General features: G+C 40.2%; 1 protein-coding gene and 1 non-coding gene across 2 annotated transcripts in view; both read left to right on the plus strand.

The window, feature by feature from the left end:
* Positions 1–23,943, plus strand: part of HS6ST3 (heparan sulfate 6-O-sulfotransferase 3) — a 719,841-nt gene that overhangs the window by 246,236 nt on the left and 449,662 nt on the right. The window lies entirely within an intron of this gene.
* TRNAC-ACA (transfer RNA cysteine (anticodon ACA)) lies at positions 9,590–9,661 on the plus strand. The gene has a single exon. It is a non-coding gene; the product is annotated as a tRNA-Cys (tRNA).

Genomic DNA, 23,943 nt, shown 5'->3' on the forward strand with positions numbered 1-23,943 from the left:
TTTCATTGAGATTGTGAGAACATTCAGTTCTAATATGTTTTCCTCACTCTTTTGCAATTGTGCATAGCAGTGTTGTTATGGAAATAGACTGTGTTGAGGCATCAATGTGTACAGAAAACTGACAGAGAAACACAAAAGGTTTGAAAGTGAGCCTTGTTGAAATTCAAATTGGGGTGAGATTCATCACATGCTATTTCCCATTTGAAGTTTTCTCTGACACGAGAGTGGGTCGTTTTTATTTCTGATCGGGACATCATTTAGTTAACTTCAACACTGCCAGTGGCCAGCAGCCCCAGCATGGGCCCGCAGCTGGTTGGAGGGCTTCCGGATGGCCTTCAGCATCCCCAACTCAGGGAACAGATGCCAAGACCTCAATTTCTCATAGTGAGTGGGATCTTGGATCAATCTGGTCTCAAACCTTTGATGCTTCAGTGAGTCTGCTTCCTTTCTGTGCCAAGGCCCAGTGTGGTAGGTCATTGACGGTCATCCAGATCAGACTGACTTGCCTCATGTTTTTGGATTTTATAATGTGGATTTCTGACCCTTGCCTAGGGCTGGGCTATGGAACAAGGCTAATTTCCTTGGTCCAGGTCCTATTTTGTTTTCCACAATTACTTTTTTCATCCCTTCTGGCTGTGATGAATAATCAGTATATTTTCTTTTTGACTCTAATAAAATTGACTTTTAAGAAAAGAAACATCGGTCTATCTTCTTTTGGCTTTCTTATTTAATACGTGGAATACTGAGGGGAAAATGTTCTCTAACCCCTCTACTTTGAATCTGATTCTCTTGGATTAAAAAATGTATGATCTCTCCATGTTGAAGTCTCCCTACCCTCAGATCATTTCTCCTGGATCCTTGAAGATTGAGCCTCTACCTCACTGTCTCTCTTTCAAAACTACTTGTGTCATATTTTCTGGTGAAGTCTATAACCATGAGGATGATGCTGTCTATATTCTTGCCTCTGATTTCCTTGGTCCTCCGAGGAAATGATTATGCTTATGTTATGGTTATGAGTTTTTTCCTCTAGTCTTCTTCCGCTGGTCCACCCTGGATGTCATTATTACTGTTAATTTCAACTCCTCCACATCTTAATTTTAAAAATACCATTTTCTTACCACCATGTCCTATGTTTCCAACATTTTTTTCTCTGTAGCATGACTCCAGAAAGTTTTCAACTTCTCTGGAACTACACTATCTCTCGCCCCTCTCCCGTTATGCTCTTTCTTTCCTCCAATACACTAAGTAAATTCCATGATTAATGATTGCATTTTTTCCCTTGTCTTTTGCCTCAGTGTCTGACTCCTGTATTACTTCTTTGTACTTGCCTGGTGAAACCACAACCCTAGGTATATTCACCTTTCTGCATCTGTACCCACGCAGGTGAATGTGACCAGAACAAAATAGACAATCATACTGAGAAGTTTCATTTTAAGTCATGACCATGAATCTCAAATGTGCCCATACCATGCTTCCTTAGTCCACTCAATTTCAACTTTCCTGCTCACTCTCATACCTTTCCCCCCAGACTCCTAGTACATTTTTTCCAATCCTCATTATCAGCTGATGACTTTATTTCTACTTAACTAGAAAAAAAAATGGCAGTGATCAGGAAAGAACTTTCAGATTCTCATCATCTCATCAACCTATACCCTCTGCTTTTATAACAATGACCACAGACAAACTTTTCAGCACCTAAAACAAACCAGTTTCTCAACCTATTTAGTAGTTTCTACTCCTTTGTCTCTTCAAGAACTCCAGGAATTTCTGACTTGCATGAGCAATTTCCCTTTCTATTTGGTCCTCTCCCTCAGCAGATAAAAGTGCTGTTTATCTCCCCTGTTGAAAAAAAGACTCTGCCTTGACTCAATATCTCTTTCAAGTTCTGCTCTCCTCTACTCTACTCCATAACAAAACTCCTAAAAAGTATTTCCTGAATTTACTGTCTCCATTCCACTCCTTGCTTTCTTTCATGAAGCTACTATAGTCAGGCTTTCTTCCTACCACTCCTTTGAAATTGCTTTGTTAAGACCATTGGTGACCTCTCTTTAGCTAGATCCAGCAGTCAGTTGCAGTTCTCTGGCCATATCTGTGCATTTGACAGTCAATCACTTCCTTCATTTTGAATGAGTCTTCACTTGGCTTCCTGGACACCATGCTCTCCGGGCTTTCCTCCTGCCTTGTAGTTGATTCTCAGTCCCACCTGCCAGTCCCCCTTCACCTCTTCAACTTCCCTTTATTGGCACATTGCAAGGCTAGTTTTGGACATCTCCTCCATCCCTCTCATTGGTAGTTTCATTCAGGCTCATGACTTTATGTTTATTTACTTACTTTTTTGGACTGAATTGCGGACTTTCCTACTCAGAGTTCATAGAGTTTGTTTGTTTGCTTTTTGGCCATGCTGTACAGCATGTGGGACCTGAGTTCCCCAACTGGGGATTGAACCCACGCCCACTGCAGTGGAAATGTGGAATCAACCACTGGACCATCGGGGAAGTCTCCAGGCTCATGATTCTAAATACTACCTATGCATTATGGGTCTAAATCAGCATCGCCAGCCCGCACATCTTTCCGTCACTCCTCATGAGACAGGCTGGGACCTGGGACCCTTTCTCAGGGTGCTTGCCCTTGCACTTGGACAAACAATTCCTTGAGCAACAAAACACAGAGAAACTGTAAGTGAGTGAGTGAGAGAGTGAAGTCACTCAGTCGTGTCCAACTCTTTGCAACCCCATGGACTGTAGCCTACCAGGCTTCTCCATCCATGGGATTCTCCAGGCAAGAATACTGGAGTGGGTAACCATTTCCTTCTCCAGGGTATCTTCCTGACCTAGGGATCGAACATGGGTCTCCCGCATTGGAGGCAGATGCTTTAACCTCTAAGCCTAAGGCACTAAAAATAAGTGCACACATATGCAGTTGGGGCAAATTATGAACAATAAGATACAAAAAGGCCCCAAATCAACTGCCACTTCTGAGGGAGGTGCCAGGAACAAATGCAGGGTACTGCCCATGATCCTTGCACAGAGCAGCACCAAGAGAATGGGCAGACCACCCAAGCCACCCTCTGGCCTGACTCACTAATCTGCCTCTAGCTTCACTCCACTTAAAGAACCATCTCCCCCTTCCTGGGAGCTAGCAAGGACACCTGTTACTTGTTTTTGCTACCTTATTCTCCATACCCCTTCCTTTCTTTACATGGCTTCATATTCTCTGAAAAACCTATTTAAAGTTGCAATCTGCTGCCTTCTGGCACTTTCTATTTTCCTTTCTTCTCTATTTTGTATAACATTTATAACCATCCAACGTGCTGTCTATTTTACATCTTGTTTATTTTTTACTCCCTCCCTTAGTAGAAAATAAGCTTCATAAAGGGCAGGGATTTTTGTCCATTTCCTTCAATGCCAAGAACAGTGCCTGGCATAAAAAGAACTCAATAAATATTTGCTACATGCATACCATGTGAATTTAAATTGGACTTTCTTTCTTATTATAACTTAGTAATTTCACAAATGATGCGAAGAGACAAATCTCCTTTAAATGAACCACATTAAGGAACTGAAGGCTACTTTACCAGTCCCCTGCGCCTCTGTGCTTGTCACGGGGATTTGCAGCACTAGAGGGTAGAAAACTAGCCTCCAGGAGGAAATTGATAGAGGCAGCTGCTAAGCACAAATAGGCTGGCAGAAGTTGCTGAAACTTTCTTACTTTACATCTTCAAAAACTTTACTGTACAATTAACAGTTCACCAGTAGGGTTGAAGGCCTCATAAACAGCTTCAGGATAGGGGCATAAAGTACCCTTCTTCTTTACTAATTTTAGTTGTAGTAAAGTAAAACATTTGAGGGCTTCCCTGGTGGCTCAGTGGTAAAGAATCTGCCCGCAAGGCAGGAGCTGCAGGAGACATGCATTGAATCCCTGGATCAGGAAGATCCCTTGGGGAAGGTAATGGCAACCCATTCCAGTGGTCTTGCCTGGAGAATTCCATGGACAGGAGTCTGGTGGTCTATAGTCCATAGGGTCGCAGAGTCAGACATGACTGAGTGACTTAGCTCACACACACAAAAGACTTGAAGGTAGATGCTTGCCAGAGCTAAGGAACTTCACGACAGTTAGTACCTGATGTAGGTGGAATGTTGCCCCCTCTCAAAGAATATACCGGAGTCTTGATCCCCGGTTCCTGTGAATGGAACCTTATTTGGAGATATAGTGGGTTTGGTTTTTTTTGCATATACTTAACCTGAGATGAAGCATCAGAACTATGTTCTTACAGAAGGGGGAAATGTGACAAATAGAGAGGGGTGATGTTATGAAGACACAGACAGAGCATCATCTACAAGCCAAGGAATGCTGAGGTCACCAGAAACTAGGAGAAGGGTTGGAGCAGATTCTCCCTCAGCCCTCAGTGGGGAGTAACCCTGCCAACACCTTTGTTTCAGGTTTCTAGCCTCTGGGACTCTAAGACAATACATTTGTGATTTAAGCCACCTAGTTGTGGTGCTTTGTTACACAGACCTAGGAAACTAGTTCATTATTTTACTTTTATACTGCATATAGCGTGGACATATTATTTTAGGACACATAATTTATTTAAACCCCAGAGCTTTAGATTTTAATTATCTAGAGAAAATTTCCGTCCATCACTCACTCACTAGTAGAATCATAGCATGGATGATAACATTCTCAGACATCTAGTGAAAAGAAGTATAATTTTACTTGCTTTTTTAATGTATCATTTATAAGGCTGACTTTACAAATAAAAGGACAAATTATGTGTAACCATTTAATGCTAGATGTGAAGAACTATTTTTAAGAAATATTGTTCTACAAGTGCAATTCATAAAAACATGATACCCCCTCTGAGCTTCCTGAGGCCAGATGATGTTTTCACATTATCTTAAACATTTAACATTAACTCCTGGGACTATGAATGGAGTCTGGAAGTAAAGGTTACTCTTGAGGGGCTAAATTTTGTCATTTAAGTCAGATGAGAAAGTTTTTAGGACACTGTGAAGTTCATTTAAATTGACAGACTTTCATGTTAGTAGGAAGTGGTTTTCTATGTTAAAATCTTTTCCCTCCTGTATTCATTATGCATCTTAAGATATGGTAATATATACACAGAACTATGTTTTTTAAATACTTAATTTAGTTGGAAATTATTGTAAGAAAGAAAAGATCTAAGAAGAGAACAGTGGCTTTAAAAATTCCGTAGTGATAATGAACTTGGAGGGAATCCTTGTATACTAAGTAAATTGTAGGCTAGAGACAATGGGAAAAATATACTCAAGTAATAATACTGAATATTATCCAATTGGCTCTATTTGTGAGATCCATAATTTTAAAACATATCTGATATATTCGATTACTTTCTTTCATGTTTCATGTTTCTTTCCTCCAATTTTTATATCACAGTTTTAAATTTTGTTACACTTTAAGATACTTGACAGTTTTGTATAATACATAAAAACCCTGAAGGTCTGGGCATCTATGACTCTTGCAGGCCTAGTAAACTTTGGATCTCAGTTCTAGCTTTAGCTTTACTACCAACTAACTGGTGACCCTGAGAAAGTCTCTTCACCTTTTTGATTTCGTTTTTGACATCTATAAAACTTTAACAGTCTGTTTAATTTGCCTCTTGATGTCTTTGTGGAGCCTGACAAAATTTAGATATGTGGTTCTTTCTCCCGAGAATTTAGAGTCTGCATGGCACTGTTTGAAATTTTCTCTTGATTTAGGTGGGGTGTCTTGGTTTCTAACTGGCTTTAGTGGCCTTTCCTCAGTAAAGACCGTCTTAGGACATCTTTGAAAAAGTACTGCATGATCTGTGAGAATTTCGAGAGGGTTGTTGTGACTTAAAGGATGGAAAAGAAACAAACTTGAAAGTCTTTCATATTTTGCACAAGTGATTTCTTAGTGTCTAAATATCCACTGACCTGCAAAGTACCTATTTAAATGTTTCATCAGTGAAAGTGAAAGTCCATCAGTCGTGTCCGACTCTCTGTGACCTCATGGACTGTACAATCTATGGAATTCTCCAGGCCAGAATATTGGAGTGGGTTGCCTTTCCCTTCTGCAGGGGATCTTCCCAACCCAAGGATTGAACCCAGGTCTCCCACATTACAGGCAGATTCTTTACCAGCTGAGCCACCAGGGAAGCCCAAGAATACTGGAGTGGTTAGCCTATCCCTTCTCAAGGGGATCTTCCCAATCCGGAAATTGAACCGGGGTCTCCTGCATTGCAGGTGGATTCTTTACCAGCTGAGCTACATGGGAAGGCCTGAACCTATTTAAATGTTCCATCAGTAACAAGATGTAAACTTGCCTTTGGCAATATCTGCTTGTGGAAAGGCAATGGAAATGCAGACTCATTGCACATATTGGGTCATAGGCTGAGATTTAAGACCATAACTGCATGTATGACAGCTAAGCTGGGTTCTCTGCATGTTCTCTGCAAAGATTCCATGTCTATAATTCAGGGTCCAGAGTATAGAGCGATTTCCAACCTTATGTCCTTCTTCAGCAGGTCACTAAACTAAAGTGAAAAGTCTTCAGAGTTCTGTGTGTTAGGACTTGTGGTAAAGCTCAGGTTCTGACAAAGGAAAGGTGATGGGGCTGGCAGAAGGGTGGCAGTTTGAGCATCATGTCCCTTCTCTCTTTTTGGAGTCTCACGGGGCTGGATGGTCCTGGGAGCCCTGGGAAAGCTTGTAGCATCCTCCAGCTGCTGATAAGCTTTTGGAGTAACAGTGGTTCTGGGATTTGCAGGAGAAATTGACAAGGGTGGAAGCCCTAGTTGTGTCCAGAGTAGAAAGATGCAGTGTGTCATTATAAACAAATTCTGCAAATATGGATTTTGGGGGTAGGTGCTTTATAAAATTTAAAGTTTCTGTTGATGGCAGGATACAGCACATCGACCCTTGGATAGATGAAGGCAGAGCTCTTTGTTGCTTGTAGCTCCCGACAAGGGCAGGCTAGCAGGCAAGGCCACAGGGAAGGTTGTTCCCATGGACAGGATAACAGCGGGTTGGAACTGCAGGAGGTAGCTTGTGTAGGCAAGTGGGTTAGCTAGGTGTCATGGGTTCTCTGTGGATTCGATGTTTTGAATAATTCTGCAGGCTCCAGGGCATAGGGTCTGTCCCTAGTGGTCCAGTAACTGGCCTGGGGACAATTAGAACAGGTGCATTGGAGCCCATGGTGTGAGAGCCTGATAAAAGAAATGGTAAGGGTGTGGACTCAATTAGCTGGGCAGGAATGAGAACTGACTGGCCCCTAGCCATGACCTCGAAAGTGGATCAAGATGGCATTTAAAACAAAGAAACTATATTACAGCAGATATAGGGCCTTTATAATTGCTTAAGTACCTAAATGATGCTTCTCAATTCTGCCAATGGTTAGTGGATGGCAGGGGAGGACAGATATTCAGGGAACTAAAAGACCTTAGAGAGCACCACCCAACACCACTCAAAGCTTGTGTGTAAACTGGCCATTGGGCATCTTGCTGTCCCATGGAGGCTGAAGGTCTTGGTGGCATGGGAGGGGGCTGGTTGTTGCTAATAGGGAGTGGCTGGTGCAGGAGGTGTCATGTCCTTATTGAGGGCCATCCCCATAAGCAAAAGAGCCTTGGGACCATGCCAATGGATAAAGTAGAAAGCACAGTCAGGGTTAGTTGTTGCTGGAACACTTGCAGGCTGAAAGGGGTTGAAAAGTCTCTAGATTCACCCAAGCCTTTTCTTGATCAACAGCATGTCCCAAGTGATGGTATATTTACACATAAACGTTAAACCAGTCATTCAATGGTTTTCACAGACCTCAGTGAACAGCCTAAGTGGTATTGTGGCCCCAGTGACATGCTTGACTGCTGGCTTTGCCAACTGAGCCGTACAGAAGCTTGTCCTAAGCTGGCCTCCATTTTTATGCCTTGTGTCTTTGGGTCTCTGGCACCACTGTAAGTAGGACTCTACTCAATGCCTACACCAACTATCCTTTAGAGGTTGCTAGGGTAAATGTTTCCATGGTGATTCTAACTTTTGGAATAAGGCATGTAGGAGAGGGAAGCTTGGGCTGGTCCTCATGGCTCCAGTTGACTAAGTTGCTACCTATGGAGCATAGTTTTGCAAATCACATGGGGACTGGTATAATGCTTTTCTCTAGATTTATTTCCTTCAGCCTCTTGGATAGAGTCTTATTTGATAAGGTATTAATGGCCTGCATAATTCATTCTTTTTTTTTTTCCCCAAGGATGTACAGAAAACAAAGAAAAGCACTCCTTGTGGGTGTCAGTGGTAGAATAATCTCTTTTGTGATTAGGCTCATAATGTCTTATAAATGTGGCCTTTCTTTAGTTTATCGGTGCCTGGGAAGTAATAAACCCATGTTTGACATTTTAAAACACTGTGAATTCTGGTTAGTTTATCACCATTTTCCTTAGTTATTTAGGCTCTAAATGTCATAAATTGTTGCACCCTCAAGCATCTGGTCGGAGAAGGCAATGGCACCCCATTCCAGTACACTTGCCTGGAAAATCCCATGGATGGAGGAACCTGGTAGGCTGCAGTCCATGGGGTCGCTAGGAGTCGGACACGACTGAGCGACTTCACTTTCACTTTTCACTTTCATGCTTTGGAGAAGGAAATGGCATCCCTCTCCGGTATTCTTGCTTGGAGAATCCCAGGGACGGGGGAGCTTGGTGGGCTGCCATCTCTGGGGTCGCACAGAGTCGGACACGACTGAAGCAACTTAGCAGCAGCAGCAGCAGCAAGCATCTGGTAATACACTGAAAGTTTTGACTATTTGGCCATGGTATTTATTATCTATACTTTCATAATTATTTTATATTAAAAAACTCTGACTTATTTTTATTGTATTTGAATAGTGCTTCAAAAAAAGACAATTAGATGTACAAGACTTAAAACAGGAAAGTTTCTTTCTATTCTCTGTCCACCTTACTCTGCAGAGACAGCTACTTTATTTGAACTTCTACTATTTACGTTCATATTTCTAATAACATAATTTTTCAGTTTTAGATTATTCTACTGACCTATGGGTTATTTGGAGATGAATTATGCCCTTTTGGGCTTCCCTGGTAGCTCAGCTGGTAAAGAATCTGCCTGCAGTGCAGGAGCCCTGGGTTCGATCCCTGGGTTGGGGAGATCCCCTGGAGAAGGGAAAGGCTACCCACTCCAGTACTCTGGTCTGAAGAATTCGTGGTCTGTATGGTCCACAGGTCGGAAAGTCGGACACAACTGAGTGACTTTCACTATGCCCTTTCAAAATTCATGTACAGAAACCCTAGCCCCTAGTCCCTCAGAGTGTGACTGTATTTAGAGGTAGGGTCTTTGAAGAAGTAATTAAGTTAAAATGAAGTCATTAGGATGGGCTGTAACTCAATCTGACTGGTGTCCTTATAGATTAGGGCATGAACTTTCACAGGGGGTAGAGCCTGTGAAGACATTGGAAGAAGACGGCCATCTATAAGGATTCAGGAACTGGTGATCTTGCTATATGTTTGCAAAGTTAAGTCAAACTGCTGCCTGCTCCTGAAGGTATAGATGTCGTGTCTATTAAGTCAGCGTTTTAGAGGAATGGGACTTCCCTGGTGGCTTAGATGGTAAAGCGTCTGCCTACAATGCAGGAGACCCGGGTTCAATCCCTGGGTTGGGAAGATCCCCTGGAGAAGGAAATGGTAACCCACTCCAGTATTCTTGCCTGGAAAATCCCATGGACGGAAGAGCCTGGTAGGCTACAGTCCATGGAGTCGCAAAGAGTCGGACACGACTGAGCGACTTTCTTTCTTTCTTTTAGAGGAATAGTAGGGAAAGTTCAGATTGTGCAGTATGCTGGCTCCTCTGTGAAACCTTTGGTGATATCCTATAAGAAAGACAAAAGGTTGAACTGAAAATGGTCTATTTTTTAAAAAATAGAGGTACAAGAATAATTAGTTTTTCTAAAAGAAATTGACTTTGGCTATGGTCTGAAATCTGTATCAGTTGATTAAAAAGCCAAATTCTGTCCCTAAAACAAGCAGAGGCAGAGAGGTGGATGCTTAACAGGAGAAGAAATGGGTCCCAAAAAAATGAGCCGGAGCTGTCAGGAGCTCTGACTCTTTTGTACCTGCAAAGTGATCAGGCCTGAGGGGAAAGAATGCATAATGGGTGGTATTTCCTTGCTCAAGGCTCTGGTTTCTCACTGCCTGGAGGCAGAGGCCTTCTGCTCACCATTCTGTGACAGTCTGGATGGGAGGGGAATTTGAGGGAGAATGGAAACATGTACATGTATGACTGAGTCCCATTGCTGTCCATTTAAAACTATTACAGCATTGTTAATTGGCTATATTCTGATATAAAATAAAAGTTTTTGTTTGTTTGTTTTTAAGAAAGCCAAGGGCTGGACAGGGCCCAGAGATCTGGAGCAGCGACACTGCAGTTTCCAGAAGTAAAACTATCAGAAAGCAGAGAGACCATATTTATTCAGTAATTGAAGAAGTGATTACCAAAGAAACTCAGATTAGTAGATTACATATAGCCCATGAACGTTGATCTCTTAAAACAATCCTCTGCCGTCCCCTCACGACCCCTCCTCAAACTGAACTAACAGTGGGTTACTATTGCTATTAGAAAAGACCCCTATTCTGCGAAAGATTGAAGGCAGGAGGAGAAGGAGAGGACAGAGGACAAGATGGTTGGGTGGCATCACTGACTCAATGGACATGAGTTTGAGCAAGCTCCGGGAGATGGTGAGGGACAGGGAAGCCTGGCGTGCTGCAGTCCATGGGGTCTTAAAGAGTCAGACCCGACTGAGCGACTGAACAACAGCAACATCTATTGTTATTCAAATCTTGAGAAGGGGTTTCTTTTTTTGTGGTTTGTTTGTTTGTTTTTTCACTTTATTTTACAGAAGTATAGTTGATTTACAATGTTGTGTCAATTTCTGCTGTATGACAAAGTGATTCAATTATACATATTCACATAGTCTTTTTCATATTCTTTTCTATTATAGTTTATTCCTGGATATTGAATGTACTTCCTTGTGCTATACAGCAGGACGTTGTTGTTTATTCATTCTAGGTAAACGTCCCTCCTCCTTGGCAACAAGTCTGTTCTCTGTATTTGTGAGTTTGTTTCTATATAGTAGATAAGTTCATTGTGTCATATTTTCGATTGCACCTGTAAGTGATATCATATTGTCGGGGGAGTTTGTGATTTCCTTGGTTCTGTCTCCTCACAACAAAAATTTGAAGTGATGGACCAGTGTTACAGCTCCATGTTACAGCTCAGTTTTATTTAGAAAGTAAAGGAAAATACATCCTTGAGCCGTGAGGACATGCCGACCCAAAAGACGTGAAGAGAAGAGAGGCCTCCCCGCCCAATTTTGGCTCCTCTTTTTACATGTTTTATCCCCTCCCCCTGGGCCTGCCCTGTGTAAATGGGGCCAGCCAGGAGTGCTGTTTGTTTTACCTGAGGTCCTCACTCCGGACCTTGGACCTTCCTTTGTCCTATTTTCTCGGGCTTTTCCCTTCCTTGTCTTTTAGCCCCCACCATTCTTGACTCCCTTTTCCTATTCTATCTATCTAACAATATGACATTTCTCTTTCTGACTTACTTTGCTTAGTATGGTAATCTGTAGGTCCATCCATGGTGCTGCGAGTGGCATTATTTCATTCTTTTTATTGGCTGAGTAGTATTCCATTGTGCATATACTCTTTTGTGTAAATTTTCTTTATCCATTCTTCTGTTGTTGGACATTTAGGTTGTTTCTCTGTCTTGGCTATTGTGAATAGTGCTGCTGTGAATATAGAGGTGCATGTATCTTTTTGAATTCCAGTTTTCTCCCACGATATGCCCAGGAGTGGGATTGCTGGATCATATAACAACTCTATTTTTAGCTTTTTGAGGAACCTCTCTGCTGTTTTCCATAGAAGCTGCATTAATTTACATTCCACTAACAGGATAGGCAAGGTAGGAGAAGGAATTTCTTGAGCATCATCTGTGTGTAGATTTGGGGGACAATGGAAGAGGATGGCATTCTTTGTGGGTATAACCACAGATTCTGGAAGACAGGGATCCAAGAAAGTCTCTCCAGAGAATAGAATAGATTTTGACAGGTTTGCTGATGAAGAACTAGTTCTTTCATTCAGAACAGAGTCCTGGCTCTTTTTGTCTAGCTGGGTGTGGCTTATAATGTGAACCAGGAAGCCCAGGGCAGTGTTTCCCAGTCCCCCTTTTTTCTTAATTACTTTGTTTTTTTAATTGCAGTTTTTGCGTTTTTACTGACTGTTGTATATGAGCTGTGTTGGTATGTGAGGTGTGGTTGAATTGCAGAGATCTCTCTCATGGTCTAAGAAGTGGATAACATGTTGCTCAAAGGTCCTGGACTTGGAACAGGTGGAAGAAACTAATTCAATGTAGGAAAACAAAGAGAAGCACAACCCAAACATCACCTCCACAGCAGGGGCAGTTGGTGGTTGACTCAGCACCGAGGATTTGGAGATAGATGAACCAGGGTGCAAATCTAACCTGTCATTTGCACCCATAGGCACATTAACCTCTCCACAGTGCATTTTTTTTTCCAATATAAAGGGGATGATCATAATCCCTACCTCCCAGGGTTAGTATTAAGATGCCATAAAGTAGTGTATATGAAGCATTTAGTAGCCTGTCTGGTAGAGAGGGAGCAGATAGTCCGTGTCAGCTATGTCCATCCGATTGGCTTCTGACCACAATCAAACTGAGGTAGGCACGATGCTGTGCCTCTAGGTACTGAGATAGCAAAACTAGTGCATTTGCTTACAGCGGGTGATCCTCAGGAATCAGTCTAAGGTTTCCTAAGCACGCCAGCTCTTCTGCCATGATGTCCTTTCCTGTCTGGTCTGTTTCTCTTGCCCAGCCCTACACCCTGCCTGGCAGCACCACACATCTTATAGCTCTATAGTCTCTGGGCCAAATACCGTGCTGTATAACACATGTTCGGTAAATGGTTTCTGAATGAATATCTACTTATCACTAATTCCATTCTTAAGTCAACATTTGTAAAAACAATGTTTTAGGTTTTCTTCACTTCCAGCTTATTTTTTAGAGAAATGTTGGATATTTTACTTTCTCAGCTGTAATGGGCAAACTAGTAAAATAAGAAAGGTCTTTGAAATTAAACCTTTTCGGGGGATATGTGGAAAAATAAGTCATTTATTCCTGAGTAAGCTGCTACAGTCTTGGGGAAATGGCAGTCATTTTCTATGGAATAAAAATAATCTATAAAATGTTCTTTTTATTTAGATCTGTGCACAGAATTTGGCCTGTTATCAAATGGGGAAAAGAGAATCTGAAGCATTGCTTTGAAAAACATTTACTATGTTTAAAAAGTGGTTTGAAATAGAAGTGGTATTAATTTTTAGATGGCATTTTCAATGTACAGGTTAAAACAATAAAATAAATTTTTAAATGTAAACCAGTTAAAAATCACTTTTTGTTAAAGCGTATTTTCCTTGAGGATATTCGTCTGCTATTGGGACAGGCTTTTATTTTATTTTATTTCATTCTGTAGAACTAGTTTTTCTTCAATGTGGCTGACCTTGCACTAAGTGAATCTTGAGGAATTTCTAAATATGTGTGTGTGTGTGTGTGTGTATGGATAGTTTTCAATTTTTGCATGTAGTCCATATATAAAATTATACTTTGTAAATTATGTGATGTACAAATTCCTTCCTATGAAGAGATAACCCAGCCAGTTCTTTGTGGTGCATTTCAAACTGAGATATTCTTACCTTGGGGATATATAGTAACACCCTGGGTTGCTGTGAAGCCCTAGGGTAAATATGATTCTTGGCACATATACCTGAGGTGTCAGCTTCACTGCAACTTTTTTTTTTGAGAGATATGAGGCTGAGAAATGGAGTTGAAGCTATATTATTTCTTAAACGGTAAGTAATATTTTTACAATAAAAAGTGGATACATTGTGGAATTGAATGAAAATTCTATGCACTTTTAAAACTAAAAATGGGGACTTAGAGACTACATCTTGTTTGCTAAGAGTAGGGCTCCCAAACTCTATGCGATGCATCTTCATTCTCCTCTACCATGACTGAAAATTTTTAATCAATTTTGCGTGTCTATTTTAATTATCGTATGTGGAAGTGATTTGTAGGTTGGCAGATATTTGATCCTGTTCAAAATGTCCAAAAGACATTTGGTTCAGGCCAAAAGGCCCTTGAAATTTGATCTTATCCAAGATATCCATGAGTATATCTGGTCCATGCCAAATGGTTTTGGAGCAAATATCAAAGGCCTTTTGGTGTGGACTAAGTATCTCCATGGATGTTTTGGATAGGACCAAATATGACCAAATATCAAGGACATTTTGGAGTGGACCAAATGTTTTATGAACGTTTTGGACAAGACCGAATGGTCCTGCAAATATCAAGGAGCTTTTAGTGTGGACCAGATGTCTTATGGGCATTTTGGACAGGACCAAATGTCCTGCAAGGGGTTTGTAATTTACATATCTTGGTTGATATATTTTGCTGTAAATCAGGAGTTCAGATGAACCCCCTGAAACTGAATGTATTCATGTGTGAGTACGTTTATGTTCATTACCCTCTCTTCACCCCTGAACTTTCCTTTTATCCAAAGGGAATTAGGTATCAATAGGAGTTTCTTACTCTTTAGCATCAATGCCAACAAGACTCCTTAGTCTTCCTCCCAAAGAAAGGTCCATGATTTTCATCAGATTTATGAATCAATTGATGGTAAAAATAATATTTTGGTTAGCCAAATTGTCCATGGAAAAAAGACCCCAAACAAACTTTTTGGCCAACCTGAGAACTTATTGATTGAAAAGCATTTTTTTAACTTTGTCGTTCATAGAATGGGGCTTCTATAAGCAAATGGTTACTTTTCATGTTTTGACTCATTGAGATCCAGTGGCAGTTTATATTTCTCTGCATATTGTTATAGTTTAGCTCCTTGTTTACCACCCACATCTCCTTCCTTTAGACTATGAATTTTGTGAAGGGTAAGGACTGTGTCTTATTAGCTTTAAAGTCTAACCATTTAATACTATGCCTAGCTCAACAGTAGGTGCTGGGTTGAACTGAATAACAAACACATTCATATAGTTCCCCTGAAGCTACCCTTGTAACCAACAGAACATTCTGTTGCACATTAGTTTGAACTTAAATGATTTAATTATCATGTTTACTTGCTAATGCCATCCTATCAATTGTGTTTTTAACTTGAATGTTTTGAAGAATAGCTTCTCCTTAACAAGACAGAATCCAGACAAAGCAATAATCTGTCTTTACTCAACCCAGACCTAATATGTTAATTCTGATTTAATTTAATTTTCCTGTGCTTATGGCACTGAAATTTTCAAATGGTTCATTTGATGCTTAATTATCAGCTAAATTTTTTACCCTGTCTAGAGAGAAGCCATGCTGTGTCAAGTGAAGCTCATTTATCTGGGCACATTTCTGTTCTTCTCACTATTGTTGGGGTTTGTGTTATTCAAAAAGAAATGCTTCCATCTGTGACTCTAATTTAGAGAAAATGGATATATTTCAGAAAGGGTTTCTAAGTATTCGGGGATAAATACCATGCCTTCTCTCTCCATATCTGTATTCTGTACTCAATATTGTACTGTTTCTTTCTTCTCTTAAAGGGACCTGTCACAATAGCCAAACTAACCAAAGATTCATGGAAACTTTCCTTTCATCTGAAAGGAATTATGTCCTAATAGAAGGAGTTTCCTTCTGTTCAGCATCAATAGCAACCAGACTCATTAGTCTGTTTCGTTCCTGTCTGAAAGGTATGCTATCTTTGCCCCACAATTCCTATGTCAGTTTCCTATTACTGCCATACAAAATTACTACAGACTTAATGGCTTAAAACAGAACAGGTCAGAAGTCCAATATTTGTCTTTCTGGGCTAAAATTGAGGTCTTAGCAAGTCTGCACTCTTTTGTTGGCACTCGAGAAGAGAGTCCTTTTTTTTTTTTTTTTTGTCTTTTCCAGCTTCTAGAAATTCTCTGCATTCTTTGGCTTGTGGCTCCCTTCCATCTTCAAAGCCAGCAAAGGAAGGGCCAATTCTCACACTGCATGACTTAAACCTCCTCTAATGCCTCTTTCTTCCAGTTTAAGGACCCTTGTGGTTACATTGGACCCACCTGGATAATCCAGAATAATCTCTGTTATAAGGTCAGCTGATTAGCAATCTTCATTTTCCTTTGCCACATCACATAACATACCCATAGGTTCTGGAGACAGGACCTTGACACCTTGTGCTGGGGCTGTGGGCAAGGATATTATCCTCATGATTGTAACTTTCATTCTTTTTTTCTTCTAATTCTTCAACTTTTAATTATCCTTCTACTCCCCTTATATCTTTCTTGTCACTCCTTATTCATAGTAGCCTTTATTCATCCACTTGTTTTATTTATTTTTGGTTTATTTAACATATACTTGTATATGTAGGTGCCAGATGAAGCATTTAAAAAAAATTAACATTTTAATTTTCATAAAGACTCTACAAAATAGAGTCTGTCCTAAAATAGGCACTATTTTCATCTTTGTTTTACAGATGAGGACATTGAGGCTTAAAGAAAATAGTTTGTCTCACAGATTCTTTAATAATCTATATAATCCTTTCTTATTTATGCCTTTTACTTATGATGAAAAGAAACCGAAAAATCCGTAGACTAATCAGGAAGAAAGAGATGCTTCAGAGAGGTAGGTATAATTGTCATTTCCTAGAGTGATTCTCAAAATTAAGACTTGCCCAAGGTCAGACAGTTGGTAGTTGATAGATACTTGGGATGCCAAGCATATGAGTTTTGTGTCATATGACACTGTGCTGCCTAATGAATATTTATAGATTTGGTTATGCATTGCCACCACTCTTTCTCTTTGTTATTGATTGGCTACTTTTTAAACATGGTGAGTAGGCATATTGCATTTGGGTATGTTTATTGAATTTGTACTCTCTCCTGTGGTGGTTAGTAACACACACTGACCTTGAACTATCCTCTACTACAAAAAAGTGTTTGGTTTGTATTTCACGTCCTCTTTTTGAAGTTGCTTTCATACTGGGTATTTTTGTTTAGTGAAGGTCATTGCTTGTGAATAATGTCATTGGTGTTCTAGACCACCCGCCTAAGAATCAGTGTACTGAGCCTGCTGATTCAGGTCTTATGCAAACACCTGTGTTGCCCTTAGGTAGATGAGGAATATTATGACATGATCTTCTGTCTTGCTTTCTTATTATTTGATTTTCTGCATGCAAATAATAAGGACAGGAAAATTCTCTTTCAATTGTGTGTAGATTTGAACTAGAGTAATACAACAGAGCCACGTTTTCTAGGCAAATTATCTTCAGGTTTCATGTTGAAGAAACATTTGGGTTAGTAATAATCTCACCCCACAGCATGGATTAAGGCAGAATTTGAGAAACGCCCTAGAATGAGGGTTACTGAGGGACACTTTGCTGTTTGTTTTCTTTTAGAGATATATTTGCATTGAATTAGGCAGCCTTTGGGAGAAATCTTCCTCAAAGTGAGCTTACAGTGCCTTGTTTTTCAGAAGGCTATCATCAATCCTTGAGAAATGCAATTACTTAGAAAACAAAATATAGCCTCTAGCAATTTACCTGAAATATTCCTATTCATATTGTTGTTTCAGAGTTTTGTTGTTATTGGGCTAGACAGCTTTTTTTCTAAAGAAGGTTTGTCTTAGTGACTAGATTAATTTCTAAGTGTGTGCGCATATATCTAGTGTCCAGTATTATTTACTGGAACAATCTGAGGATATGTTGCCAATGGATTTCAGAAACCACTAGGTGTGAAAGAATTTTATTTGGCTAGTAGAATACATCTTGGCCACACCCAAAATACATATTTATCATTTGTCTTTCATTTGTTTCTTTCATGTCTACTGGAGGACAGTGTTTACATGTCATTCATTTGTGTCGTATATGGAAAGAGTAGGTAATTTTGATTCCTTATCTATATATAATACAGTTTTCTGCTGGAACCAGCTATGCTTGTTACCATCCTCAATATTGCTTTAAAAAGTAAAGCCAAGAAAAACAGACACTTGTTTGCATTTTATTGCTAGAAAATTGGAAATGTACTAAAACAAGCACATTTCACACTGATCAAAATCATTCCAGAATGGACCACCAATCAGCCTGTAAAGCAGACAGCCTTTCACATGGCCCCCAGTGACCCCGGCCTCCTGGTATCAGTGGCTTCAGATAATCCCCTCCCTTTGAGTAACTTTCTTTTAACTTATAGGATATGGTAATATTGAAGAACTGTCACTTTTAAGAGCTCATGACTTCTATCTTTTTTTTCAAGTTTTTATTGGATTTAGTTTTTATTAGAATTATAGTGTTGTGCCAGTTCAGTTTCAGGTATACAGCAAAGTGAATCTGCCATACAAATACATTGTTGTTCAGTCGCTCAGTCATGTCCGACTCATTGCTACCCCATGGTCTGCAGCATGCCAGGCTTTCCTGTCCTTCACCAACTCCTGGAGCTTGCTCAAACGCATGTGCATTGAATTGGTGATGCCATCCAACTATCTTATCCTCTGTCATCCCCTTCTCCTCCTACCTTCAATCTTTCCCAACATCAGGGTCTTTTCTAATGAGTCAACTCTTCACATCAGGCCAAAGTACTGGAGCTTCAGTTTCAGCATCAGTCTTGCCAATAAATATTCAGGGTTGATTTCCTTTGAAATTGACTGGTTTGATCTCCTTGCAGTCCAAGAGACTATCAAGAATCTTCTCTAATACTACAGTTCAAGAGCATCAATACTTCAGTGCTCAGCCTTCTTTATAGTCCAACTCTCACAACCATACAAGACTACTGAAAGAGCCATAGCTCTGACTATACGGACCTTTATGGGCAAAGTAATGTCTCTGCTTTTTTTATACCCTGTCTGGGTTTTTCATAGCTTTTCTTCCAAGGAGCAAATGTCTTTTAATTTCATGGCTGCAGTCACGATCTGCAGTGATTTTGGAGCCCAAGAAAATAAAGTCTGCTGCTGTTTCTATTGTTTCTCCATCTATTTGCCATGCAGTGATGGGACTGAGTGCCATGATCTTCATTTTCTTAATGTTGAGTTTTAAGCCATCTTTTTTACTCTCCTCTTTAACCCTCATCAAGAGCTCTTTAGTTCCTCTTTGCTTTCTGCCATAAGGGTGATGTCATCTACATATCTGAGTTATTAATATTTCTTCTGGCAATCTTGAGTCCAGCTTGTGCCTCATCCAGCCCAGAATTTTGCATGATGTAATCTGCATATAAAATAAATAAGCAGGATGACAAAGGAGCGTTGACGTACTCCTTTACCAATTTTGAACCAGTCTGTTGTTCCATGTCTGGTTCTAACTTGCTTATGGATCTGCATATAGGTTTACCAGGAGGCAGGTAAGGTGGTCTGCTGTTTTCATCTCTAAGAATTTTCCACAGTTGTGATCCACACAGTCAAAGGCTTTATCTTAGTCAAAGATGCAGAAGTAGATGTTTTTCTGGAATTCTCTTGTTTTTTCTATGATCCAGTGGATGTTGACAATTTGATCTCTGGCTCCTTGCCTTTTCTAAGTCCAGCTTCTTCATCTGGTAGTTCTTGGGTCATGTACTAGTGAAGTCTAGCTTGAAGGATTTTTGAGTATTACTTTGTTAGCATGGGAAATGAGTGTAATTGTGTAGTGGTTTGAACATTCTTTGGCATTGCCTTTCTTTGGGATTGGAATGAAAACTGACCTTTTGCAGTCCTGTGGCCACTGCTGAGTTTTCCAAATTTGCTGGCATATTGAGTGAAGCACTTTCACAACATCATCTTTTAGGATGTAGCACTTTCACAACATCATCTTTATTCCAGTTGAAATAGCTCAACTGGAATTCCATCACTCCAGTAGCTTTGTTGGTAGTGGTGCTTCCTAAGGCCCATTTGACTTCGCATTCCAGGATGTCTGGCTTTAGGTGAGTGATCACACCATTGTGGTTATCTGGGTGATTAACATCTTTTTTGTATAGTTCTTCTGTGTATTCTTGCCACCTCTTCTGCTCCATATTTGTTTACCATATAGGCCATTACAGAGTACTGAGCAGAGTTCCCTGTGCTATACAGTAGGCCCTTATTATCTATTTTATATGTAGTAATGTGTATGTCCATATAGTTAAGGCTATGGTCTTCCCAGTGGTCACATACGGTTGTGAGAGCTGGACGTAAAGAAGGCAGAATGCCAAAGAAACGATGCCTTCAAACTGTGGTGCTGGAGAAGACTCCTGAAAGTTCCTTAGACAACAAGGAGATCAAACCAGTTAATCTTAAGGGAGATCAACCCTGGATATTCACTGGAGTACTGATGCTGAAGCTCCAGTATTTCGTTCATTTGATGTGAACAGACAACTCATTGGAATAGTCCCTGATGCTGGGAAAGATTGAGGACAGGAGGAGAAGATGGACGAGATGAGAGGATGATGAGATTGTTGGATGGTATCACCTAAGTAATGAATATGAACTGGGGCAAACTCTGGGAGATGGTGAGGGACAGGGAGGCCTGGCCTGTTGCAGTCCATGGGGTCTCAGAGAGTTGGACACAACTGGGCGACTGAAGAACAGCAGCAACAATGTGTATGTATGATTTCTATCCTGATAATGGACTCTATTGGCTTCTTGGCTTGTATGCTTTGATGAAACAAGGTGTCATGGTGGAGAAGTTCCCATGGTAAGGAACTGAGGGTGACTGCTATCCAACAACCAGTGAAGAACCAAATCCTGTAAACAACCACATAAACTTGAAGTAGGTTCTTCTGAAGTCAAGGCTATAAATGAGACTCAACTTTGATGCCTTCATTACAGCTTGCTAATGATCCTGAAGCCTAGGACCCAGACAAGCTGTGCCTGAATTTGTGATCCACAGAAGCTATGAGATAATAAGTGTGCACTGTTGTTTTAAGCTATTAAGTTTTATGGTAATTTTTGTACAGACATCGATAACTGGTATAGCCTGTGTCCGTGAATTTTTCTGCCCACACTTTCATTCTGTCATGAAACGTATGATGGGATTGCCAACACAGCATGTAATGGTTGGCCACACATCCCAAATGTATTCATGCCTTATTATGCTCTTTTGCTGTCTCTTTTCCTAATATTCAGGCTTGAGGAAATTATCTTTATCAGTCATTGTTCAGAAAATTTAATTTCATCAGTGAAACTGGCAGCCTGGTCCAAGCAGTAGCCTTGTGTATATATTCCATCTTGGCAATTTGTGGGAATTTAAGAATTTTGTGTTGCAGGATTGCCTACTGTTTGGAATCCATAATAATTTCTTCCTTCTGACTAGACCATAGTTAACATTAATAGAAATTCATAATACAAATGGAATAGATGTTGGGCAGTGATATCACATTGTTTTTGACCTTGGAATTCAGAGGATCAGAGTATATGATACATATTCTGTGATTAGGAAAAATTCCACTCCTATTCCTCTGCCTCCTTTTCCTATCTCTTTTTCCAATCATCTTTTGCATGCTAAGTTGCTTCCATTGTGTCTGATTCTGTGTGACTCTATGGACTATAGCCCATCAGGCCCCTCTGTCCATGGGATTCTCCAGGCAAGAATACTGGAGTTGGTTGCCATTTCCTTCTCCAGGGGATCTTCCCGACCCAGGGATCAAACCCGCATCTCTTTGTATCCTGCATTTGGCAGGCAGGTTCTTTACCACTAGCACCACCTGGAAATGACACTTTTTCTAGATACTTTCCCAGACTCCCTTATTCACTTCTCCTTCCTCCTGACTAGACCGAGTGCCCCCACTTTAGCTTTCTAAAGTGCTATTACTGAAGAGCTATTGTTTAATTATTGGTATTTCCCAATTGGCTTCAGGCCCCATGAGGCAAGGTGCATAGATCTCTTATCCATCCCGTATCTCTAGCCCTTCGCATTTTCTCTGGTATAGTGTAAGCACTCAGTAAGTATTTATTGAAGAAAAGGGTGGTATAACATTCAAAATCCATTAGAGTCACTTTGAGGACCTGTTACCGTGGTTCCAATTACCCAGCTTCAGGAGGTGTTGGCTATTCATGTAACCCTAAAAGCTGTGGATTGTATCACATTTAGAGGATCTGAGCAATATGCCTGGGAAAGTACTTCAGCTTTTTGAAATCATGCTAATCAATGACTAGCCACATAAGATGAAACGTAACTCTGATTGTGACATAATTGGCAAATACGCCTTCTGTAACAATTTTTTTTTTCCTAAAAGACAATTTGTCAAGATTATTGAAACCAACATGTATGCTTGTGGATTCAATGAACAATGGCTAAATGTTGTGTTGTGAAAGGTTGTCTCACAGAGGGACCTTGACTTGTCTTTACGACTGCAGACATCTGTTTTGTCATCCAGAGACCCTGCATCCAGCACAGTTAGGATACTCCAGCTTCACAAAGGTCTTAACTGCTTTCCCAAGGCACTCTTTATCGTGGTGGGCACTTACAGAACAGCCAATCTCCTCATGTCTAGATCTCTTTCGGCCACACATGCTCTTGAAGATTAGAGTTGTTTTCTCAGGAATAAAAGTGAAGAAAAGCCTGATAACTAATCAGAGTTTCCTTTGTTATATGTGGCAGCTGGTTTTTACTGATGATGTTGCAGGTAAAAGTTAGGGATATTTTGAATACAGGCAACCAACAGGAAAAGAGGGTAAACAAATTAAGCTTTTACAAAATTAAAATTTCATGACAATCTATATCCTGCAACAATCTGTCCTTAACTGATTCCTGATACCCTAAGTATTCTGTTCCCTATGCATAGAAATTTGTAAACCTAAATGAAAGATTTGATTTCACATTCAGTCCAGTGTTTGATTTGAATTTTCTTCTGAAGTTGCAATAATCTTAAAGTATTAGTGCAATTTTCAATTTTCTGTTATTGATGGGCATTGGTCTGCTAAATTTGAAAAGTAAAGCAATCTATCCACAGGATTTTAGCTTTTCTCCATATTTTAAATAAATAAGTGGAGTCAGGTGTGTTTGTGTATTCTGTATTAGGTTTTTAAGGAATTTATTGTGGTGATGATTGTGTTTGAATTGTATTTTTCTTTGATTAAGTTTATTTCTCTCTCTTTCCAAACAACTCTCTCCAAAAGTGCTGTATATTATTTTCAAAAATTTAAATGGAATGTCACACCTCCTGAAAAAGTAAATATCCAGGGGTATTGTATTTCAACCCCATGAAGATTGAGATTCACTCCACTTCTAATAGTATATTGATGATGTAGCTTAGTGCAAGTTTTAGCTTGCCAGTCATCTTTCTATACAGCAAGCTTAGTTTTCAAATACGTGTTATAGGACTTTATTGCAACACAAGACAAATGTTTAAACCATTTTGTTCATTTCAGTTCAGTAGAATTAAGAGAGGAAAAGAAAATTTTACAAATAAAGTGTGGTTGAATTTTTAATGCCAAGACCTTGATGTGTTTATTTAGCAAAGATTAATGAGAATATGGTTTTTCCAGTGTCAGGTATGGATGTGAGAGTTGGACTATGAAGAAAGCTGAGCAAAGAATAATTGATGCTTTTGAACTGTGGTGTTGGAGAAGACTCTTGAGAGTCCCTTGGACTGCAAGGAGATCCAACCAGTCCATTCTAAAGGAGATCGGCTCTGGGGTGTTCTTTGGAAGGACTGATGCTAAAGCTGAAACTCCAGTACTTTGGCCACCTCACGAGAAGTGTTGACTCATTGGAAAAGACTCTGATGCTGGGAGGGATTGGGGGCAGGAGGCGAAGGGGACGACAGAGGATGAGATGGCTGGATGGCATCACCGACTCGATGGATGTGAGTCTGAGTGAACTCTGAGAGTTGGTGATGGACAGGGAGGCCTGGCGTGCTGCGATTTATGGGGTCACGAAGAGTCGGACACGACTGAGTGACTGAACTGAACTGAA

This window comes from Bos javanicus, chromosome 12 (assembly GCF_032452875.1).
Source record: "Bos javanicus breed banteng chromosome 12, ARS-OSU_banteng_1.0, whole genome shotgun sequence".
NCBI classification, from domain to species: Eukaryota; Metazoa; Chordata; class Mammalia; order Artiodactyla; family Bovidae; genus Bos; species Bos javanicus.